Here is an 18,666-nt window from a genome sequence, read left to right on the forward strand (position 1 = left end):
CACCTGCAGAGGGTGTGCCACTGTAGGAGGAAGCACATTGGAGCCCAGCAAACATGGGCTGTACATTGCACATCACAGCAGCAGGACCGGCGTGTGGGGAAATAGTTGAGCTGAGAGCACACAATGCGCGCAGAGATGCATGTGCACGAGGATGACTATGTTCCCTTAACCCAGTCATGTGACGCCCGCCCCGCCAACAACAACGGATACAGGAAGGTGATGCTGAGAATATGAGGAAATGCGGAAGCAGTGTAATTGGAGTAGTAATAAGCAATCAACAGTAATCAACCCACGAAGGCCAATTGGCGGCAGCTGACAACTCTGCATGCAGAAACCTGCAAAACGGGATAGGGGAGGCATATGAATGCAAAGAAAGTAGGGGAGGTAGCAGATTGCAAAGAGTGAAGAACTGACACAGCAGAGCCAAGTAGACAGGCAGCATAACGGCGGTGGCAGACAAAACGCATGATATGCCATGTCCCAGAAACTACACATGACAGGGCTCTGCAGGATGCAAGCCAGGAAATAGTAGGTGCAACATGCAGAAACAGTAAGGTAAGGTCAAAAGCTAATCCAATGCAGGCAAGAGTAATGCAACACCAAAGGCAACAGCGTTGCAGTGCCAATGGTAAAACACGGAAGATAATCCCCATATACAGCCGCACAGACACACCCTATGACATCACCGGTTGTACAGCACAACAGTATAAAGTGTGAATGCACACAACACACAGACGTGTATTCCCAAATGCCGCACTATAGGTGTAAACACACGGGGAACTTTTAAAATGTACATGTTGGGTGCCGCCGTGGCCGTGATCCATCAGCATGTGTTAGAGACAGACGGAGTTGTGGAGGAGGGTGCCGGCAACTACTGTAGGCCTCAGAGGAGAAGGAGAGTGTTCAGACCAAGGGTAACCTACCAGGGGCTACAAGACCTGGAGATAGTAGAGCGTTACAGGGTGGATAGGGACACTTTACAGCAAATAGTGGAGCTGTGCCGGCCATGCCTGAGAACAAGAAACAACAGAGGGGAGCCCATCCCAGTGGACACAAAGGTATGTGTAAGCTTGCGAATACTGGCCACAGGTACCTTTCAAAGGCCAACTGGGGATATAATGGGCATCTCACAGGCATCAGCATCCAGGGTACTACACCAGTTTCTGGATGCCATGTTACCACATGCCAATGAGCATATATACTTCCCCAGATCTCAGGAGGAGTTGGCTAGCAATATGTGCCACTTCCACCGTGTGGCACAATACCCGGAGGTACTGGGTGCGATAGACTGTACGCACATACAAATCAAGTCACCACCTGGGGAGCAGGGTAGACGCTACATAAACCGCAAGGGATTCCCCTCCATCAATTGCCAGGTCGTGTGCAATGCGCAGGGCATTATCATGGATGTGTGTGCTGGCAGCCCTGGAAGCTACCACGACTCCCATATCTGGCATGCCTCACAGCTGTACCAGGTATTCGCCAGGGGGGACATCCCACAAGGCCACCTTGTGGGGGATGCTGGCTATGCACTGGAGCCATGGATGATGACTCCCATCAGAAATGCACACACACACATGCAAGAACGCCATAATGAGGTACACGCATAAACCAGAATAATCATAGAGCATGTGTTTGGGATGCTGAAATCACGGTTCCGGTGCTTGGATACATCCGGTGGAGCCCTGCAGTACTCTCCAGGCACATGTGCCCACATATTCATAGTATGTGCCATGCTACATAATATGATCCTGCGGAAGCAGCTGCTGCAGGGACATAATGGTGAAGGGCCACAAAGCCCACCACAACTGCCAAGGCCAGTCCAGGCACAGAGGGTTCAGGACCATGAACACACTGTGCCAGCCCCAGTAGGCAGACAGAGGCATACCAAATTTGCCTATGCCCTGGCAAAGAGGGAACGCATAGCACATACTCTGACAGCATAGGCCCCAATGGACTGACACCTCCCTACCTGCACACACAGTGAAATGGACGGCACACAAACATGGCCACCCGTAAAGTGTACCTTATGGGTGGCCCCATGTGTGACTCCAACATAGGCAGCACCCAAACACTGCACACCCAACAGCCAGCGGAGCATGGAACGCCAACACCTGAACCATACACGGGTCCTACAGCAGACGGCGTTGCTGTATGCTGCCACGTTCGCCACAAGGTGTATACATATAGACATGTAGATATGTGCATATACAGATATGGAGATAGATATAATTACACACATAGAAATATATGTACACATATACATATAAGTACAACAGGGAAGACAGGGAATCAGAGGGATGTAAGGTGACAGAGAAGTAACACGCGATATCTGTACATAGTAAACATATTGAAAGACAACCTGAGCATCCGGGAGGTTTAACAGAAGAGGAAACCGCCACCCATGGAAAGGTCAACATACCGAAATGCCTAACCGCGAGTCGGGATGATCGCCAGGCCACAGTACAGTAACAGTACATGTGCGGGTAATACTATGATAATAGGAGGGGGGAGGTAGACACTGCCGCCAGTGATGCGGGCCATGCAGGTACTGTGTGCAACCGTCCCTGTGACTGCCGCAGTATGTGTATGTGTGCGGTGAGGGTGCCGTGTGTCTCGCTGTGCGAGTGTAATGTGTGTGCCACTGTAAAATGTGTATGTTGGTGCCATGTGACAGGCGGAGTGGAATAACATGTGTAGGCATACAGTATAGTAACCTCAGGCGTATGTACACCAGTACTCCCAAAGTAGTACTGAGAGCACCTCCCTGGCTAGGCGTGTGGCGACGTATAACGATGCAAAGTGAAAATGTCCCAGAATGTACCACAGGAATATACCACACATGAAATGGAAAGGACGTATGTACAAATCATGACCGTATGCATGACACCGACATGCTAATTGCAAAACGATACGTCGGCAAAGTTACACAGCAATAGGTATGTACCGCGGAAATACGCATGTGCTACCCCGGTACTGATCATGGCCAAGTATCGGCCCGTAAACACCGCTGTGTGTTCTACAAGTGTCAAACAAGCAATCGCCACCTGAATAGGTGGCAACCACTAGCAAACAGGCCATCCCAAGTACAGGACCACAATGACTGTAAATATCCGGGACAGAATGACAAGGGATAGTCGCACGCATAAACAACTGCAGATATACCACCGATGTGACGGAGGAATACATGCAGGAAGCACACACGCAGGCGATACCAACACCACATGACAACAACACAACCTACACTCCCAGAACAACAGACAAGTAACAGTCAACTCCCCAGGCAGGGATGGAGCACACAGACAAGCATACCGTGTATGTAGAGATGCAAGGCCCACAACCCGTATCCGTCACATACAACCTCCGATATTCCCCATCGCACATATCAAAGGGATACAAGCCGTAATAGCAGCACAAACATACAGGCAGTCAATGACAGCTGCATAACCGCAACATCTCGCGTGGGAAACACTATCAACAGCGGATGCATACCTGCATCCGTTGTTTAAAGGAATACAACAGCTATGTTACACATCCGAATGCAAAACACCATCAACAGACGCCAGGACAGGGACACCCACATGTCGAACATAATACCATACCCAACACACACAATCCACGGCTAACACCACTGCGAAATGTACCTGACGCCACACATAGCGGCTGCAGTTACACATAACATAACACAATACAGACCATCTCCACGAAGGTAGGGCAAATAGCCAACGCCCAGGTGAGGAATGCAACCATGCCCTAGTTACGACGTAATGTACGAATGGAGTAGATGCACAGGTGATATGCGCACAAGTACACACTGAGGAACAGCTATTGGTGTGATGAACCCACATGTTGCAGGTAACGATGGATATAAGGATGACTCCCAGGATATTCAAACCGTATGCTCATACCAAACTACTACTCCAAAACGGATAGAGTGAGAAAACGGAATAGCGATACACGCAACGAAAAACGGAAGGAAACACAGACAAGGTATGTAGAACCCACGATATGTACGGGTGTGTAACGCATGATGTGTATGACAAAGCTGTACTGTATGTGAATGGTGTTTGTAAGTAAGGATACTTGTCCATAATGCAGAGAGTGGTGAAAGGTGGTTATGTAGTGCTATCATGCTGAGCATACCAACGACTGTGGACACCGTGTGCACAGCAGTGGGACATCATGTACACAGCCGGGATAACACAAGGGCTGCCACAGGGGGGCATAACACAGAACAATGCCACACCACACGCCGATGCTGGCAGTGGATGTCCAACAAGGAAGTGCCATAGCAGGGGATAGGACATGTATGTATACTGTCACAGCACACATGTGTATGGGCATATACCGTCGATGTCATACGTAATGTGTGCACGACGTGCACGTATGCCTTGCAGTAGGGGATACTATGTCAACTATGTGTAATGTAAAGCTGTCATGGTGGATATGACAGACATCATACACAGTATCACAGGCATATCATGCATAATGGAGTTATGGCCTATTGGTATGTACAACAACAGGATACATATGGCCTGTACATATGGGACAGAGTAGTAGCATAATAGCCATCCGAAATGGAAGGAACACCAAGTAACCATGGCCAAACGATCTGTAGCAGGTGCAATGTGGGCAACAATGAAGTCCGGCAGGTCCATGTGTAAACACATGTGCAGTGTACACAGTAGTGTCACCTCCCCATGGTAGTGTCCAGTGAACAGCAGAGGTGGGTGTCAACTGCATGTCTACACAGTACTGCTGCTGTGGTGGTACCATGACTACGTGTCACTCAAACAGCAAGGGAGCTATCACATGAACAGTGCCACTGTGTGTCCCTGTGGGATGTGCACAGGACCTATGTTCCACAGCATGGTGTGTGTTGTGTCTGCGGAAGTAACACAGAAGCCCAGCCCATGCAATGTGGCATGTGTGCACATATCCATGAGTGCTCCGTTCACACTGCCCACTGCAATTGCCATGTATGAGTACTACATGCATCAGTAATGCGGAGGACATGGTCCATGTCAGAGCAGAAGACACCCCTGTGTATGTGGTATGCAGATGTGTACAGATGTGTTTCCCATCTGTCAGCCGCATATGTAAACTGTCTGAGCCTGGTACACATCATGGCATGATAATGCTGTGCCATGTAAAGTCGTAGCCATTGTGGAAGGTACACCACAAATGTGGTATTGTAACCCTGCCCATGTGTAGATGTGTGTATGCCACAGGTACAATGGCTACCTATGTACCAGCAGCACACACAGTACAGATAGGTGTGGCCCTGCAGATGTGTACCCATGCCACAGTGGAATATGGTAACCACAGCACCATGTGGGGCATGTGTGTGTACAGCAACCATGTACAATTTGATATGCATGTACGGGGACAGTATCCATGTGATACTCAGTGGATGAATGTTGCTATGCAAAGGTGATGTGCATGCACCATGTGTCATGCATCCTGATGCCATGACACCCACATGATGTATCTGCCACACCGACACCCATACGGTTGTTATCAGTATGAGCTGGTGGAGCTATAATGGTGCCAGGTATGTAGATGTGGGATATCTAGGCATGGACAGTACTCTGTGACAGCATGTTGTGTATGTAAGCAAATAGTGAACATGAGGGGCCCCATGACTGAGGACTGTGTAATGCCACATGTACCTGACATGTAGTAGGTAGCATGATATGCTTGCACCACTGTGTGTCCTGTCCAGGAGTCATATAGCCTAACATCCTGAGACACAGGGTATGATGTGACGGTGGATGTGTACATTGCCAATACCAGAATGTGGAATGGTGCTGAAGGGCAATGTGAGGACAATGTGTGATCTGTTGCCCTCTGTACCACACCAACCACCCATGCAATGGTATGACAGGTGGCCAGCATGTGTATGTGGCATGCTGTGGCACACAGAAGCCCAACAAGGGTGCCAGTAAAGGCATGGAGGACATCAATGAGTGCGTGAAGCACGTTTGTGAGGATGTGCCCCAGTGCCATACAGAATGGTCCAGTCATGGGTGTACGAATGCAGTCCCACACGTGCAATGCAGTGCCACCCATGTGTAGTGCGATAGATGCGGCAGTGTGACGGTCAAGGTACACAATGTCCGACAACAGGCTAGCAGTGAATTCAGTGGGCTGGTGTGGAGACACATACCAAACAGGTTGGCGGGACATAACAGCTAGGGAGATCAGAAGGTGACAGTGGGACAGTGTCTTAGGACACAACGTGTGCATGGCAGTACCATGTATGTGTCCACAGGGACACTACGATGTCCATGTATGGATTGCAACCCTGTAGTGAGTGAGAGTGTGTATTGTTGGTAGGTACACCATTGCCTGGCATGTTGCCAACATTATCTCAGTCTGCAATGGCTGGGTGACTGTTGTACATGACATCGTATGTGGATGTAGCCAAACAACACAGACATACCACCACACTGCCTGAGGACCCACACTGCACTGTGCGGCAGTCATGTGTAGGTAGCTAGCCTTGGAGCATGTGATGGACCACGAGGACCCACCATGGCTGTCAAGTGATGCACCCCACACATGTGAATATACCCACCGTGCAACAGCCTGCACATGTGCCCATACAGCAGATGTGCATGGAACATGACCACCACCGTGGCATCTGTGAAAAGGCCAGTACCGCCATGTCTCTGTGTGGAATAGCATGGTCCCTACCATTGTGTACATGCTACGGAAGTGCACTGTGATATGTGTCAGCATAGTTATGTACACTGTCCATCTGCCGGGGTGCCATGCCATTAACAACCCCTGTCAGCAGACATCAGTAGTACTGGCTGTAGAACACATGTACCATGTATGCTGCGATGGGTGTGTGTCCAGGGTGTGGCTAGCAGGGCCGTGAAGCATATATGTTCATCTACCAAAGGGGGAATAACCCCAGGTTTAACACACCAGACACATGGAGGTATCGTGCATGCTGAGGGTAGTGTAGGTATGGTATGTGTTGTGTAATGTGTCACCCAGCTAGGTGGAGTGCATGCCCAAGCATGTGTGGGTACATGGGTGTCCATTCTAGGGAAGTGTGGGTTGCTGTCAGCACATGGCAGTAGCAGCTGTCCGAGGCCCAATGTACAGTATGACAACACAGACAGCATGTAACCTGTGGTGTACAGTGTAAGCTCTGTTGCGTGTTACAATGTGTCTAGCGGTCACAAACATGGGTATCTGAACATGGAGCACCTACGATGCATTGTGTTCGTCAAATATCCAGTATGTGTGCAAAACATTGTGTGATGTGGGATCCCCTCACCTGTGTGTGTTGCAGTCCAGGTATGTGCCTGGGAGGTATGATCCGTGTACAATCTGTACTTGCAGGTGTGCTGTGCAGAGCATGGAGGCAGGTCCCAGGCACTGCAGATAAATGTGAGTCGTGCACTAGTGTGTGTGCCTTGCTTGTGTGCAGCACAGTGGAAGGTGCAAGCATTGTCCCACATGACCCCATGCCATGCCTGCCTGTTACAGCCCTGCTGGAGACAGTCATGTGACACCGCCACAGAGGCAGTATAGCATGTGAAGATGTACATGTGTGCTCCACACCCCAGGCAGATGTCCGCAGGTCATGTGTGCCACAGCAGTGTGGTCGACCAGGACTGTCATAGTGGTCAGATACCACATGCCTGTATAAGTACAGTATGAGCATAGTCAACAGTTGCAGTGACAGAGTAGGTCAATGTACAGTGTCCCTGTGTTCAGACCACTGCCTACTGTACACCTGGCTAGACACACACCCAGAGGGTGAATATACCGGTGAGCCATCACATGTCCCAGTACACCTAGCCTGTATAATGCCATCACAGGGCGGTCACAATAACATGTGGTATGACAGACATGTTGTACCAGGTGATGTGTCATGTGTGCATATGTTGAGTTGCACAGCCGTTCACACGTCCGCAACATATCAGTGCATGATGCCGAGTGTAACATGATGTGTGGAACTGCACTGTGATCTACAACAGGGTCATCTGAGACAGGTGTGTTGTGAATGGTGTAACCCATGGTTCCACGGGATATACACTGGTGCTGTTGGCTGCCATGTTGGGGGCCACCAGTGGTGCCTGCAGTGGTCATACAGACATACTGCACACATTGTTCTGGCAGGAATGTCCATTGTTGTGGATGATGTGTTACTACGTGAAGGTAGGTGTGTGTTGTGAATGTTACCCATCCAGATGTGACCATCAGGCGCAGTCATGGTTGTCGACAGCATCACACCCATCCACAGCTGTCAGAACCCTGTCCCCAGAATGGGTGTCAGCCACCCTCGTACTGTGTGACCTATGTGCAGATGGCGGAACACCTCCTACTGGCTGGCTAACAGTGTCATCTAGGAAGGCTATGTGATGGCTGGAATACGCCGTTATAATGTATAATGCCGGTATCCCAATGAAGTACATGGAATCACACACAGTACGCCATGGCCAGCATGTAAACCATGTACAACAATGACTGTGTGACAGACACAAACAATGCGGAGCCATGTTGAACATGCACCCATGAGAACACCAAATGAGGTATGTTGCACATATCGATGTACAACTGTCAGCTATGGCCATAGCATGGATGCAGACGCATATCCCCCACAGGCAGTACCACGCCATGTAGGTAGGGGGCATTGCACTACATGTGACAGTTGCTGTACCACCACATGTACTGCATATCCATCATGTAGGGGTAGCAGTGGTACGTGACTGTTGGACATGCCTGTACATATGACCATGTCCCACAGGATATGTGTTACGTGTGTACAACACGTGTTGTACCGTCATCAAGCTGTGAAGTGTATGGCTGCCAGTGTACCTGTGTGACATGTTCTGCAATGGGTGCAAAGGTTATCAGTAGTGCATTGCATGCCCACATGCCCCACACAGGTGCATAGCCTGAACATACAATACAAAGAGGGTGTTGGATCATAGCAACCCACAAGAGGAGATGGGTACGGGTGGCAACCCACTACCACCTGTTCAGGTAAGGTGTGCATGTCCATGACACATTAGCACCCGAGAAGCTAGCAGTACAGCAGTACAGGGTGGCATGCATATATGTTCACTAATACCCCTGTGTGTCCCACCACTGGCCTGTGGACAGACAGACACCAACACAATGTGCAGAATTGACATGTGCACAGCATATCACCGCTGGCTACTGTAGAACAGGCTTACTGTGTAGACATGTGCACAGAAGGTCTGCGCCAGCCACACTCAAACACGTCATGTGTCGAACCCCACCATTATTGTAGCCCATGCCACAGACAGATGTTCACGCATCTGTGTATGTATGTCTGGGAATGTCCCTGGCCTAGCAGTATAGCTGTGTCAGTGTTGCGAACAACATACTGAATGGGCTGTGTGTGTGAGGTGTGCGCCATACGTGTATGGTCCGATGGATGATACCATCAGTGCCCCTGCTATGTGAACATCCCTGTCCCCATACATGGATACCTATGCTGTGCCCAACACCACGCTCCCTGTGGGAGGGATGGCGCTGTGTGGTGCACCAGCTGACATGGGGTGGCAGCAGGCACTGGATGTAGACATATGTGGTACCCATGTCAGGCCAGGCAACCATCCATGTGCACGGGATAGCAGTGTGTGGGCACATACAGCACTGTGTTGAACAATATCGCAGCACATAGCACCTGTCAGGGGTAATGTGTATGCATGGATGTGCAATACCTGCATGCACCATACACACCCCCACCAAGCAGCGTGCAGCCTACCTTGCAGAAGGCCATTGTCCACACCATGATGATAGACATGTGTAATGTCCATATACACACAGCAATGACATATGGAATGGACAGCCACCCTGCCAATATCAGTACCCCCCAGGTGGGACACATCCCTGTGCCATGTATGTGACATACCCTGCCATACCATGCAGCCCTGCCCAGCAAGGCTGCACATGCTATCACAGTCCTACATGGTGCGATGGACAAATGGCACTTGCACTATCAACCATCCACAGCAGTAATGTGGCACTGATGCACCCTGTGGTGTCACAGGTGCTGTGTGTTGGTGTGAACAACGTGCGCACATGCTATGCATGACCTTTCCTGCTAATGTCACATGGTTACACAATGTCCCATGTGTATCACATGTGCAATACAGGTGAGCCGTGGCAGGTTGGCCAACACCCGTACAGTGCTGTGTAGATGTACATGGCACAACACATGCATGTACAGGTGTCCATGTGTATGTGTGCAGTGCCACCGCTGATGTTCATAATGGCCGCGTACGTGATGCCTAGTGACATATACACAGCATCCAGGTGAACAGTAGAACTGTGTGCACATTGGGACACGTGCCAACTGCTATGAACACAGGTGCAGGCAGGTACACATGTCCACAGCAGGCTACCATCAACATGGTGTGTGTACAGTGTGATGAGTTGACACACAGATATGATATGAAACCCACTGCTTAATGGTGTGACGGCAACACGTCAGCTGTGTCACTGCCATGATGCATCGCAGAGATTACTGTGCAGATGTTGTACATGTCATAGCAATGTATGTCCAGCAGTATGCCAGTACATCAGTGTAAATGTGACCTGTCACCATCATTATGTCTTACAGATAATGCCACGTTCCCGGCTGCCAGCCTTCAGCCGCCAGGAGGATGATGTGATTATACCATTGTTCCACGACAACTACGAGCTACTATTCAGCCATGTGCCACAACAAACACAGCAGCGGGACGACGTGTGGCAGGATATGCGCAGGAGGGTGAACAACATGGGTGGCAACAACCGCACCTACCAGCAGATCCGCCGACACTGCACAGACCTAATACGGCACGCGAAACAGCGTGCCGCCACAATCACCAGAGAACAAGGTGGGACAGGTGGTGGGCCAACAACCAAGCACCCACTCACACACACAGAGGAGCTCCTGGCCAGTCTGGGGACACCCAGGGAACACCATGCAGAAACACTCGCTGCCATCGTGGAGGTGGGTGTCTCCCAACCAACGAGCCTGGAGCTGCCTGGTAAGTCAGTCTTGCATGTGTGTGTGATAACTGATGTAGGTGTGGGTGTCATAGTACACCACATAATGTACCAACACATGCCAGGTATATGGCCACACAAGCTGCATACTACAGTATGCTACGTTGTGTTTGCAGACATGTGCATAACACATGCTACCACACAGGTACATGATGTGACATGCACAGTGCTTAATGTGGCTACAGTAATGGATAATGTGTATACTGTTGTGTCGCCCCTATACAGGTACCTCTGGCGTGTCGCACAGCCATGGGTCCATCGCAGGTGAGACTGTTGCTAGTAATAGGCATGTTACAGTGTATAGATATTCCCCATGTGGCCAGGTATGACATGCACACCTGGGTCTGCTCCAGTCACGGTATACAGGTTGCACCACCCGACACACACGCCACCCATGTACAGTAGATACAACCATTAGTATACATCGGTGTGATATGTGCAGTCAGCTATGCATACAATGGTGGAGGTGTTCTACAATGGCTGCATGTGTAGTATGCATCGGAACGCCATTTGCGGTACGCACACAGTACCACATAGTGAGCTGTGATCTGGCCAGCACACAGGTGTTACCAATGTGACCTATGCCCCTGCATTGTGTGCACACGTTGTGACATGGCACATGACATGTCCCATGCACGTGGTGTTCTGTCTGCAACATTGTCACACCATGACATGAACTACGCCGACATAGCAGACATCCACAATGTCTGCATAGCCTTCGGGATTGTGACACCTCAGACTAGTATGGGTGTATGTCACATGGGCCACCACAGGGATGTGTACACGATGCCCATCACACACAATTGTCCATGACCCAGTCAAACATGGCCATGGGTGATACCCACAGGCATGTTGCCACACAGTACATCTGCAGTGGGTAGTCACCGTTGCACCCTGTCCACACATAGTGCGATCATAGCTGTAGTGGACCCCCTGTACATCTGATGTGGTACACCAGACAAACGAAATGCCTGTCTGCAGCCACTGGAGGTGCCACCAATGTCTACCAGATACGTGCTGTGGAACAGCATGACTGTGTTGCAGACATGGCAATGCAATGCGCCCATGTTACGCATCGCACAGAAACATACCTGTGTCTTGCTGCCATGCAGTGGCACAGTGCCCGTACTCCCCACTGTTTAGCTATGTACACAGCTCACACCAACCACACCTGCACAGACATCCTTGTTACACATGCATTCTATCTGTAGCCTGTACACATAACACTGCACTGTGACTTCCAGTTTGATGTGGTGCATGTGGTGGGACACCATTGTCACATGTCCACATGTTATCGCACATGTTGGCGGAGTACATGACAAAGTGACGCCAGCCATGTGTACTGTTAACCCGCCTGTGGCCACACGGTGTATCACGGTGATGCATGCAAACTACCATGAATGTGTGTACTGCATGCCTACTGAAATGACACCTGCTTGATGTAGTGTGCACCCCAGGGCAGTATGCATACTACCACTATTAATGTCTGGCCTGCATTCACTGAGCTGTGGTGTGGGAATGCTGCATGCCATCTGCAATATCACATGCATGATGTGTCTGCATGTGTGTGTGTCAGCGTGTGTGTCTCCACATGTGTGTGTCTGCGTGTGTGTGTGTGTGTGTGTGTGTGTGTGTGTGTGTGTGTGTCTGCGTGTGTGTGTGTGTGTCTGCGTGTGTGTCTGCGTGTGTGTAATGTATCTTACAGTATGTCTTTGTATTCACAGGTGGTGTAGGTGCGTTCCCCTCCTGCGGTCCATCTGATGCTAGTGTCCCCACAGATACTAGCGGTGATGACCATATGCATGAGGCACAGGCAGGGTCGTCACGGGCAGAAGCTGTGCCATTGATTAACATCCCACCTATGTCCCCTTCATCTCCGCACACGGTTCAGATGCCGACACATACCACATCACCGTTGCCCATAGAGGAAGGACAGTCAGCGGCTGTTGGCATTGAGCAGGAATGTGTGGTGGCTACAGAAGGTGCGGGTACACACCATGTTGCCAGTGTAATGACTGGTGATGTGCCACACAGGCATGTGGCTGGTGCTGCTCATAGGAGGAGCTCTGGTAGACATGCACCTGCCGTACAGGGTGCAGCAGCTGGTATCACCAGACGCATGTTCCAGACTGTAATGGCGGCACAGGCACGTGCTGAATGGCAGAACCAAGAAGGGCAGAGGCTGCAGAGGGCCGCAATCTGTTCCCTAAATGAGAACATCCAGTCATTGGCGAATGCTCAACAGCAGCTTGCCGATGTTCTGGATAGGCGATTAGGTGAGATGGTTGGAATCCTCGACCGAGGCATGTCAATCCGCGAGCGTGAGCTGTCTGTGCTGGAACACCTGGTAGGGGTGAGGCGTAGGACACGTGGCTGTAGGCCAGCAACACCACCTAGTGCAGGTCGACGTGTGCGTGCCACCTCTCATGCCCACTCACACAGTGCTGGTAGCAGCAGCAGTGCAGCTGGTGCTACACCAACCACACCAGGACACAGCAGGCCACATGGACGTGGCCCTGGCCGGTCCCAGCGTGGACACGGTTCCAGCGGACATGTGTCATCGGAGAGTGGCCACTCCATACCTCCACCCGGTAGTGCCCGTGCGACCCCAGGCAGGCACGGGTCACGTGGCGCAGGCGGACACAGTGAGCCGCACAACCTGCACGGTACAGTCTGGGGCTGCCAAGTATACGCCGTCTAGGGATCACAGATGGCTGAACTGTGTACACACATACCCACACACAGCAGACACAACTGTAGGGCTCCACCACATCCACATGCATTCGCACAGTCATGCCCAGTAAATGCACCGGCCCTTACACACACACATGATGTCATCCATTGGTACAGCCTATGCCCCTGGCACACATATCACCCTGTGCATATGATGAAGCCTCTGCCGCAGCACTGTCATCCACACCATCGGTGCACGGTTATGCAAACATATTCTGATGCACAGGGTGGACATGATAGTGAGAGGTGTATGTGATACCTGTGTCCGCATAGTGCGTGATGTGTATGTTGCAGTGGTTGTGTATGACAGGTGACAGGTGCGTATGTGACGTGGGTTGTGTACTGACATCATGCAGCAGACATACCATGTAGTGCAGGTGCAGCATACATTGATCTGTGTACACGGTATGCGTGACGGTTACATGTGTAGCACCATGTTGGTTCTGTTAACCTGTATGCCAAATATGGTGTACTTGCATGTGCCTACTGGGAGCACTGTTATCAGTCCCCATGTGTATCTGTGGGTTACCCACAGGCACATCTGGCAATATCAGCATACCACAGGTACCCGCAACCTGCATGGACCCCTACATAGGTACATAGGCGATAGGTACATACCAGGCTATGTGCCCTACGGCATGTGTAAGCCTAGCCAGAGTGTGTGTGGCTTTCACCACCCCTTAGGATGAGGATACTACATCCATCGGTCCGCTGTCCCTCTGTCCAGCAGTGACACAGAGATGATGCCTGGCGATACCTACGATCACACATCCACACGCCAGGATTACTCTTGGACAAAGTCAGTCAGGGCTCTGCTTCACATGGGCTGGGAATCTTTTCCATGTTGTAGGGGTCTCTGGGCGATGACCCTGTCCCCCCAGCACCTCCTATTTATGTCCGTGTTGAGGTTTCTGTCAGTTGCTTCTGTGCCCGTGTTTGTTTGGAGCCTAGGAGGTGGAACATGTCCATGTCACCCAGGTCGGACATGGCCGTGTATGTCAGGCACAGATCACCTCAGAGCAGACGGGCTGAGAAGGTATACAGCCGGAGTCCCCTCGGTCGGGCAGCGTGTGACATATGTCTCAGCACCTTTATCCCTGTGTTGTGGAACATTTGAGGTCCTTCCGAGTGCTGCAGGTGTCAGGTTAGGTACATTCCAAATGTGGCGTTGTACGCAATCATTGGTCTGATGTGTGAAGAGTACAGGGGTACAATGACCTCCCCTGATGTGGATGTGAATCCCTTCATGACCAGGTGGGCACAGTGGAATGTCTTCCCAACCACATTGGCAATGTGATTGTCGAGAGAGGTTACCGACAGGTCCTGTACCCATGTCCCTGAACATGTCCACCATGTATAATGGATTACCACCTATATGGTAAGTCGGGGTGAATATGTCTTTCCCAAAGGGTAGGTCTATACCTTCCCTGGCATGTAGCATCAGGCCATGGCTCTGGCACCAGTTATCCATTTCTATGAGACCCCAGGTGGATGTCCGTGTCTGATGGGGTGTTGAGTATGGTGGCCGGTGTGCAGTCATCTGCATACCTTGTCTGCCACAATCCCCCTATGTTTGCATGCACATTGGAAAGTTGAATGCCAAACAGGAGGGGTCCAGGACTAAGCCCTGTGGGCCACCACTCGGGACCAGCCTGGAGTCTGACATGGCACCAGGAACACAAACCCTGTGGGGTTTGACCTCCATCCAGTTGGCAAACCATCGTGTGACATATGTCTCCACATCTACGCTGGTGAGCCTTTCTATGATGGCCACGTGGAGTGTGGTTTGAACGCTCCCGCCAGGTCATGGTAGTCTGTGCAAACCGACGTACCCCCATCAATGGCCTTAGTGACTCCTCCAAACAGGTTGACCAGGTTTGGGAGGCAGGATCTGCCCTTGACTAAGCCGATGTGGGTATGTTCCGCATTTGCTGTACACCAATGTCTTTATTTATGGGCTCCAGTATGGACCTCCCCACAGCTTTGCAGACAAGGCTTGTCAAGCTGATAGGGCAGGGATGTCTAGAGTCCATAAGAGCACTACCCTGGTGTAGTGGGACCACAGTTGCCGTATGCCATCCATCGTGGACGAGCCCATAGTAAGGCTAAGATGAAACAGCAGCCTTATGTGGGTTGAGGGCCTCAATGAGGTTGTGTAGCACACAGCCGGGGACACCATCTGGTCCCATTGATGCTGTGTTCACTGCTTAACTGATATCAGCTCTCTCCTGGGCATACGGGATGTTTGGGAGGCTAGACTCTGGTGGGATGGATACGTCCCCTCTTGGCGGTGGAGGGAGGGTAGATGTATGCATGGAACATGTCCGCTGGTTTGTTGACAATGTCTGTGGGTTCAGTGATAATTGTACCATTCTGGAGTAATTCCGGGCATAACTGTGTGCTTCCACCCATGTTCCTACCATAGCTAAGGAAGGCCCTATGGTTGTCTTATGTGTCCTTTGCAGTACCAGTCCCACAGGTGGCCTTGGATGATTGTATGAGTGATCGTATGTTAACGCCGGTATTAATCAGTGATGCCTTCCCTGGTACTGATATTGCTCTGTCATGTATTGGCTCCCAACTCTTGTTGTATGGTTTGCCAATGGCAGGGGTCCAACAGACCATGTGCCTGCCTTCAGTGGACAAGGTCCTGATGTTATCAGGATCGCTTGGTGCAAACATTCCTGGGGGTGCTCATAGAAGGCATATGTAAGGGTTTCATCAGTGTGGCCTGTGTTTACCACTGGCATGGAGGCCTTGTAGGGTACCACACCGGTCATATGACGTGTGTGGTTCACTGTGGAGAGGTCGTCACTGTGGTCTCCCATGCCGGTGTTGGGTGCAGGATGCGGATCTCCAGTGAGTTTACTATATGGTCTGACCTCACCATTGAGGGATGTACATCCTGTGTGGAGCATATCGTCCCCATGTGTGATGATCAGAACTAGTATACTTCCCCCCCTTGTGGGTATGGTGCATGGTTGTTCCACAGCATTCAGGTGTATGAACACCTGGGACCTTTGGTGTAGGGTGTTGTGTCCTGGGTAATGTTCCCGGTCTATGTATGGGTGGTTGATGTCACCCAATATGACGGTGTTGTGAGAGCATTCACACTCACCAGTGTCTTCAGGAAGGCTGTGCAGGTATCCTGGGTTTGGGAGGGTGGTCTGTAGCATGCAACACACTGTAGGGCAGTCCTACCCATGGTTAATTGCACCTGGATATTCCCAGCTGCTACATGCATTTCTGCAAACCTGGAGGTGTGTGTATCCTTCAGGGAAATGGAGACACCCCCTCCTTCTGTGTTAGGTCCGGGTTATGGTCCTGAACGCGTGATATGGGGTATGACCCGATAGTGCTGGGGTGCTCTCAGCAGCCCTGATCAATGTTTCAGTCACAGCACTGACATCGATGTCCTCCATACTGAGGAGGGCATTTGAGGGTGTGCAGCTTGGGTGTAGACCACTGGCACTGAGCAGTATTACCCTGTCTGTTCTCCAGGTTTGTAGTGTAGGGTGGTAGGTTTATCATTCCAGCCTTGCCTGCAGTGGGCACTGTGGGGGCGGCAGGTGCCTTAGCCAAACCCTTGAAGACCAGGGGCGACAGGTGCGAGCCATACCTTGCGAAGGGGCATGGCGTGCCAAGCATGTCATCCCAGGTATGAGGAATCTGGATCCCCTCAGACTGACACCGGTAACCAGGCACATTATCAAGGGTGACCACTTGGAGCCAGTATAGTGGCATCATACCTGATGAGGGTGGGATACTGCCCAGGGTCAGGGACATGCCGGCCTGGGCTACACAATCTGAGTGGCCCTCTATGTCTCCTTTAATGTATCCCAGGGTGGTATGTCTCCAGTCGTTGACACCAGCATGGGCAATGACCGCGGCATACCTGTACATGCTGCGGAGTGACCTGAGTGCGTGTGTTATGTGGCGGATTCCAGCCCGCAGGCAGCCTACTGTGATCATTCCCTTGTTCAGTCTGGTGGGTGGGACATCGGTGTGTCTGACAGTGGCGTCACCCATTACAAGTGTGTCTGGCAGTGTGTGTGTTGCCTTTGGGGCTCTGACAGTTTAGCACACTGACGCTGAGAACTATGTGTTGCATGTCCTATGTCTTGTGGAGGCAGTTGCTTGTGTGTCTGCTTCAGAGGGCTCGTTAGGTTCGTGACATGTTTTAACAGTGCCTCCAGGTATGTCTTAGTGTGTTCATGTGTTCGATTAGCATTTGCGATAGTCACATGTGACACTGGGTTTGTGGTGTGCATGGTGTCCTTTCCCTCCCACTTGGTCTTGCCGGTCATGGTTTGAGAGAGCACAGCCCCCTGTCTGGCTATATAGTTGCATCTGTCACATGTATTATGTTCATTGGGGGAGGTGCGGCTTGTCCGTGTCCATGAGGCACCTGTAACAGTGCCCAGGACGCCCAGATTCACCATCTGAACAGGAGAGGTCGCTAGCAATTGACCCTTCGACATGCCAGAGAACGTGAATGCATTTGCTGTGTAACCGGGTCAGAAGGCACCTATAGGGAAGTGGGTACACAAGGGGATTCTAGGCCAGTGTAGTACTCCATTTAGTATACATGTACTTTACCTATGTAGGAATACTATGGGAGCAGGTGCAGAGCTTTTGTGATATAGAGAACAGACAGTCGGGATTGCAAGAAGAGAGGTTATACACATAAACCTGCGGAGCACGGAGCCGGATACAGTGTAACGGTGCTTACATGGTACATGACGCACATGTCCACACATATACTGCACCTGACGCCTGTGGTCGGTGCCACAGGCTACGGTGGACAGAGACATCACATACATGGCATGACACGGTACAGGTATGGTGACATTCTGCAGGTGTCGTACGCAGTGTGCTGGCTAC

This window comes from Protopterus annectens, chromosome 2.part1 (assembly GCF_019279795.1).
Source record: "Protopterus annectens isolate FY-2018-M chromosome 2.part1, PAN1.0, whole genome shotgun sequence".
NCBI classification, from domain to species: Eukaryota; Metazoa; Chordata; order Ceratodontiformes; family Protopteridae; genus Protopterus; species Protopterus annectens.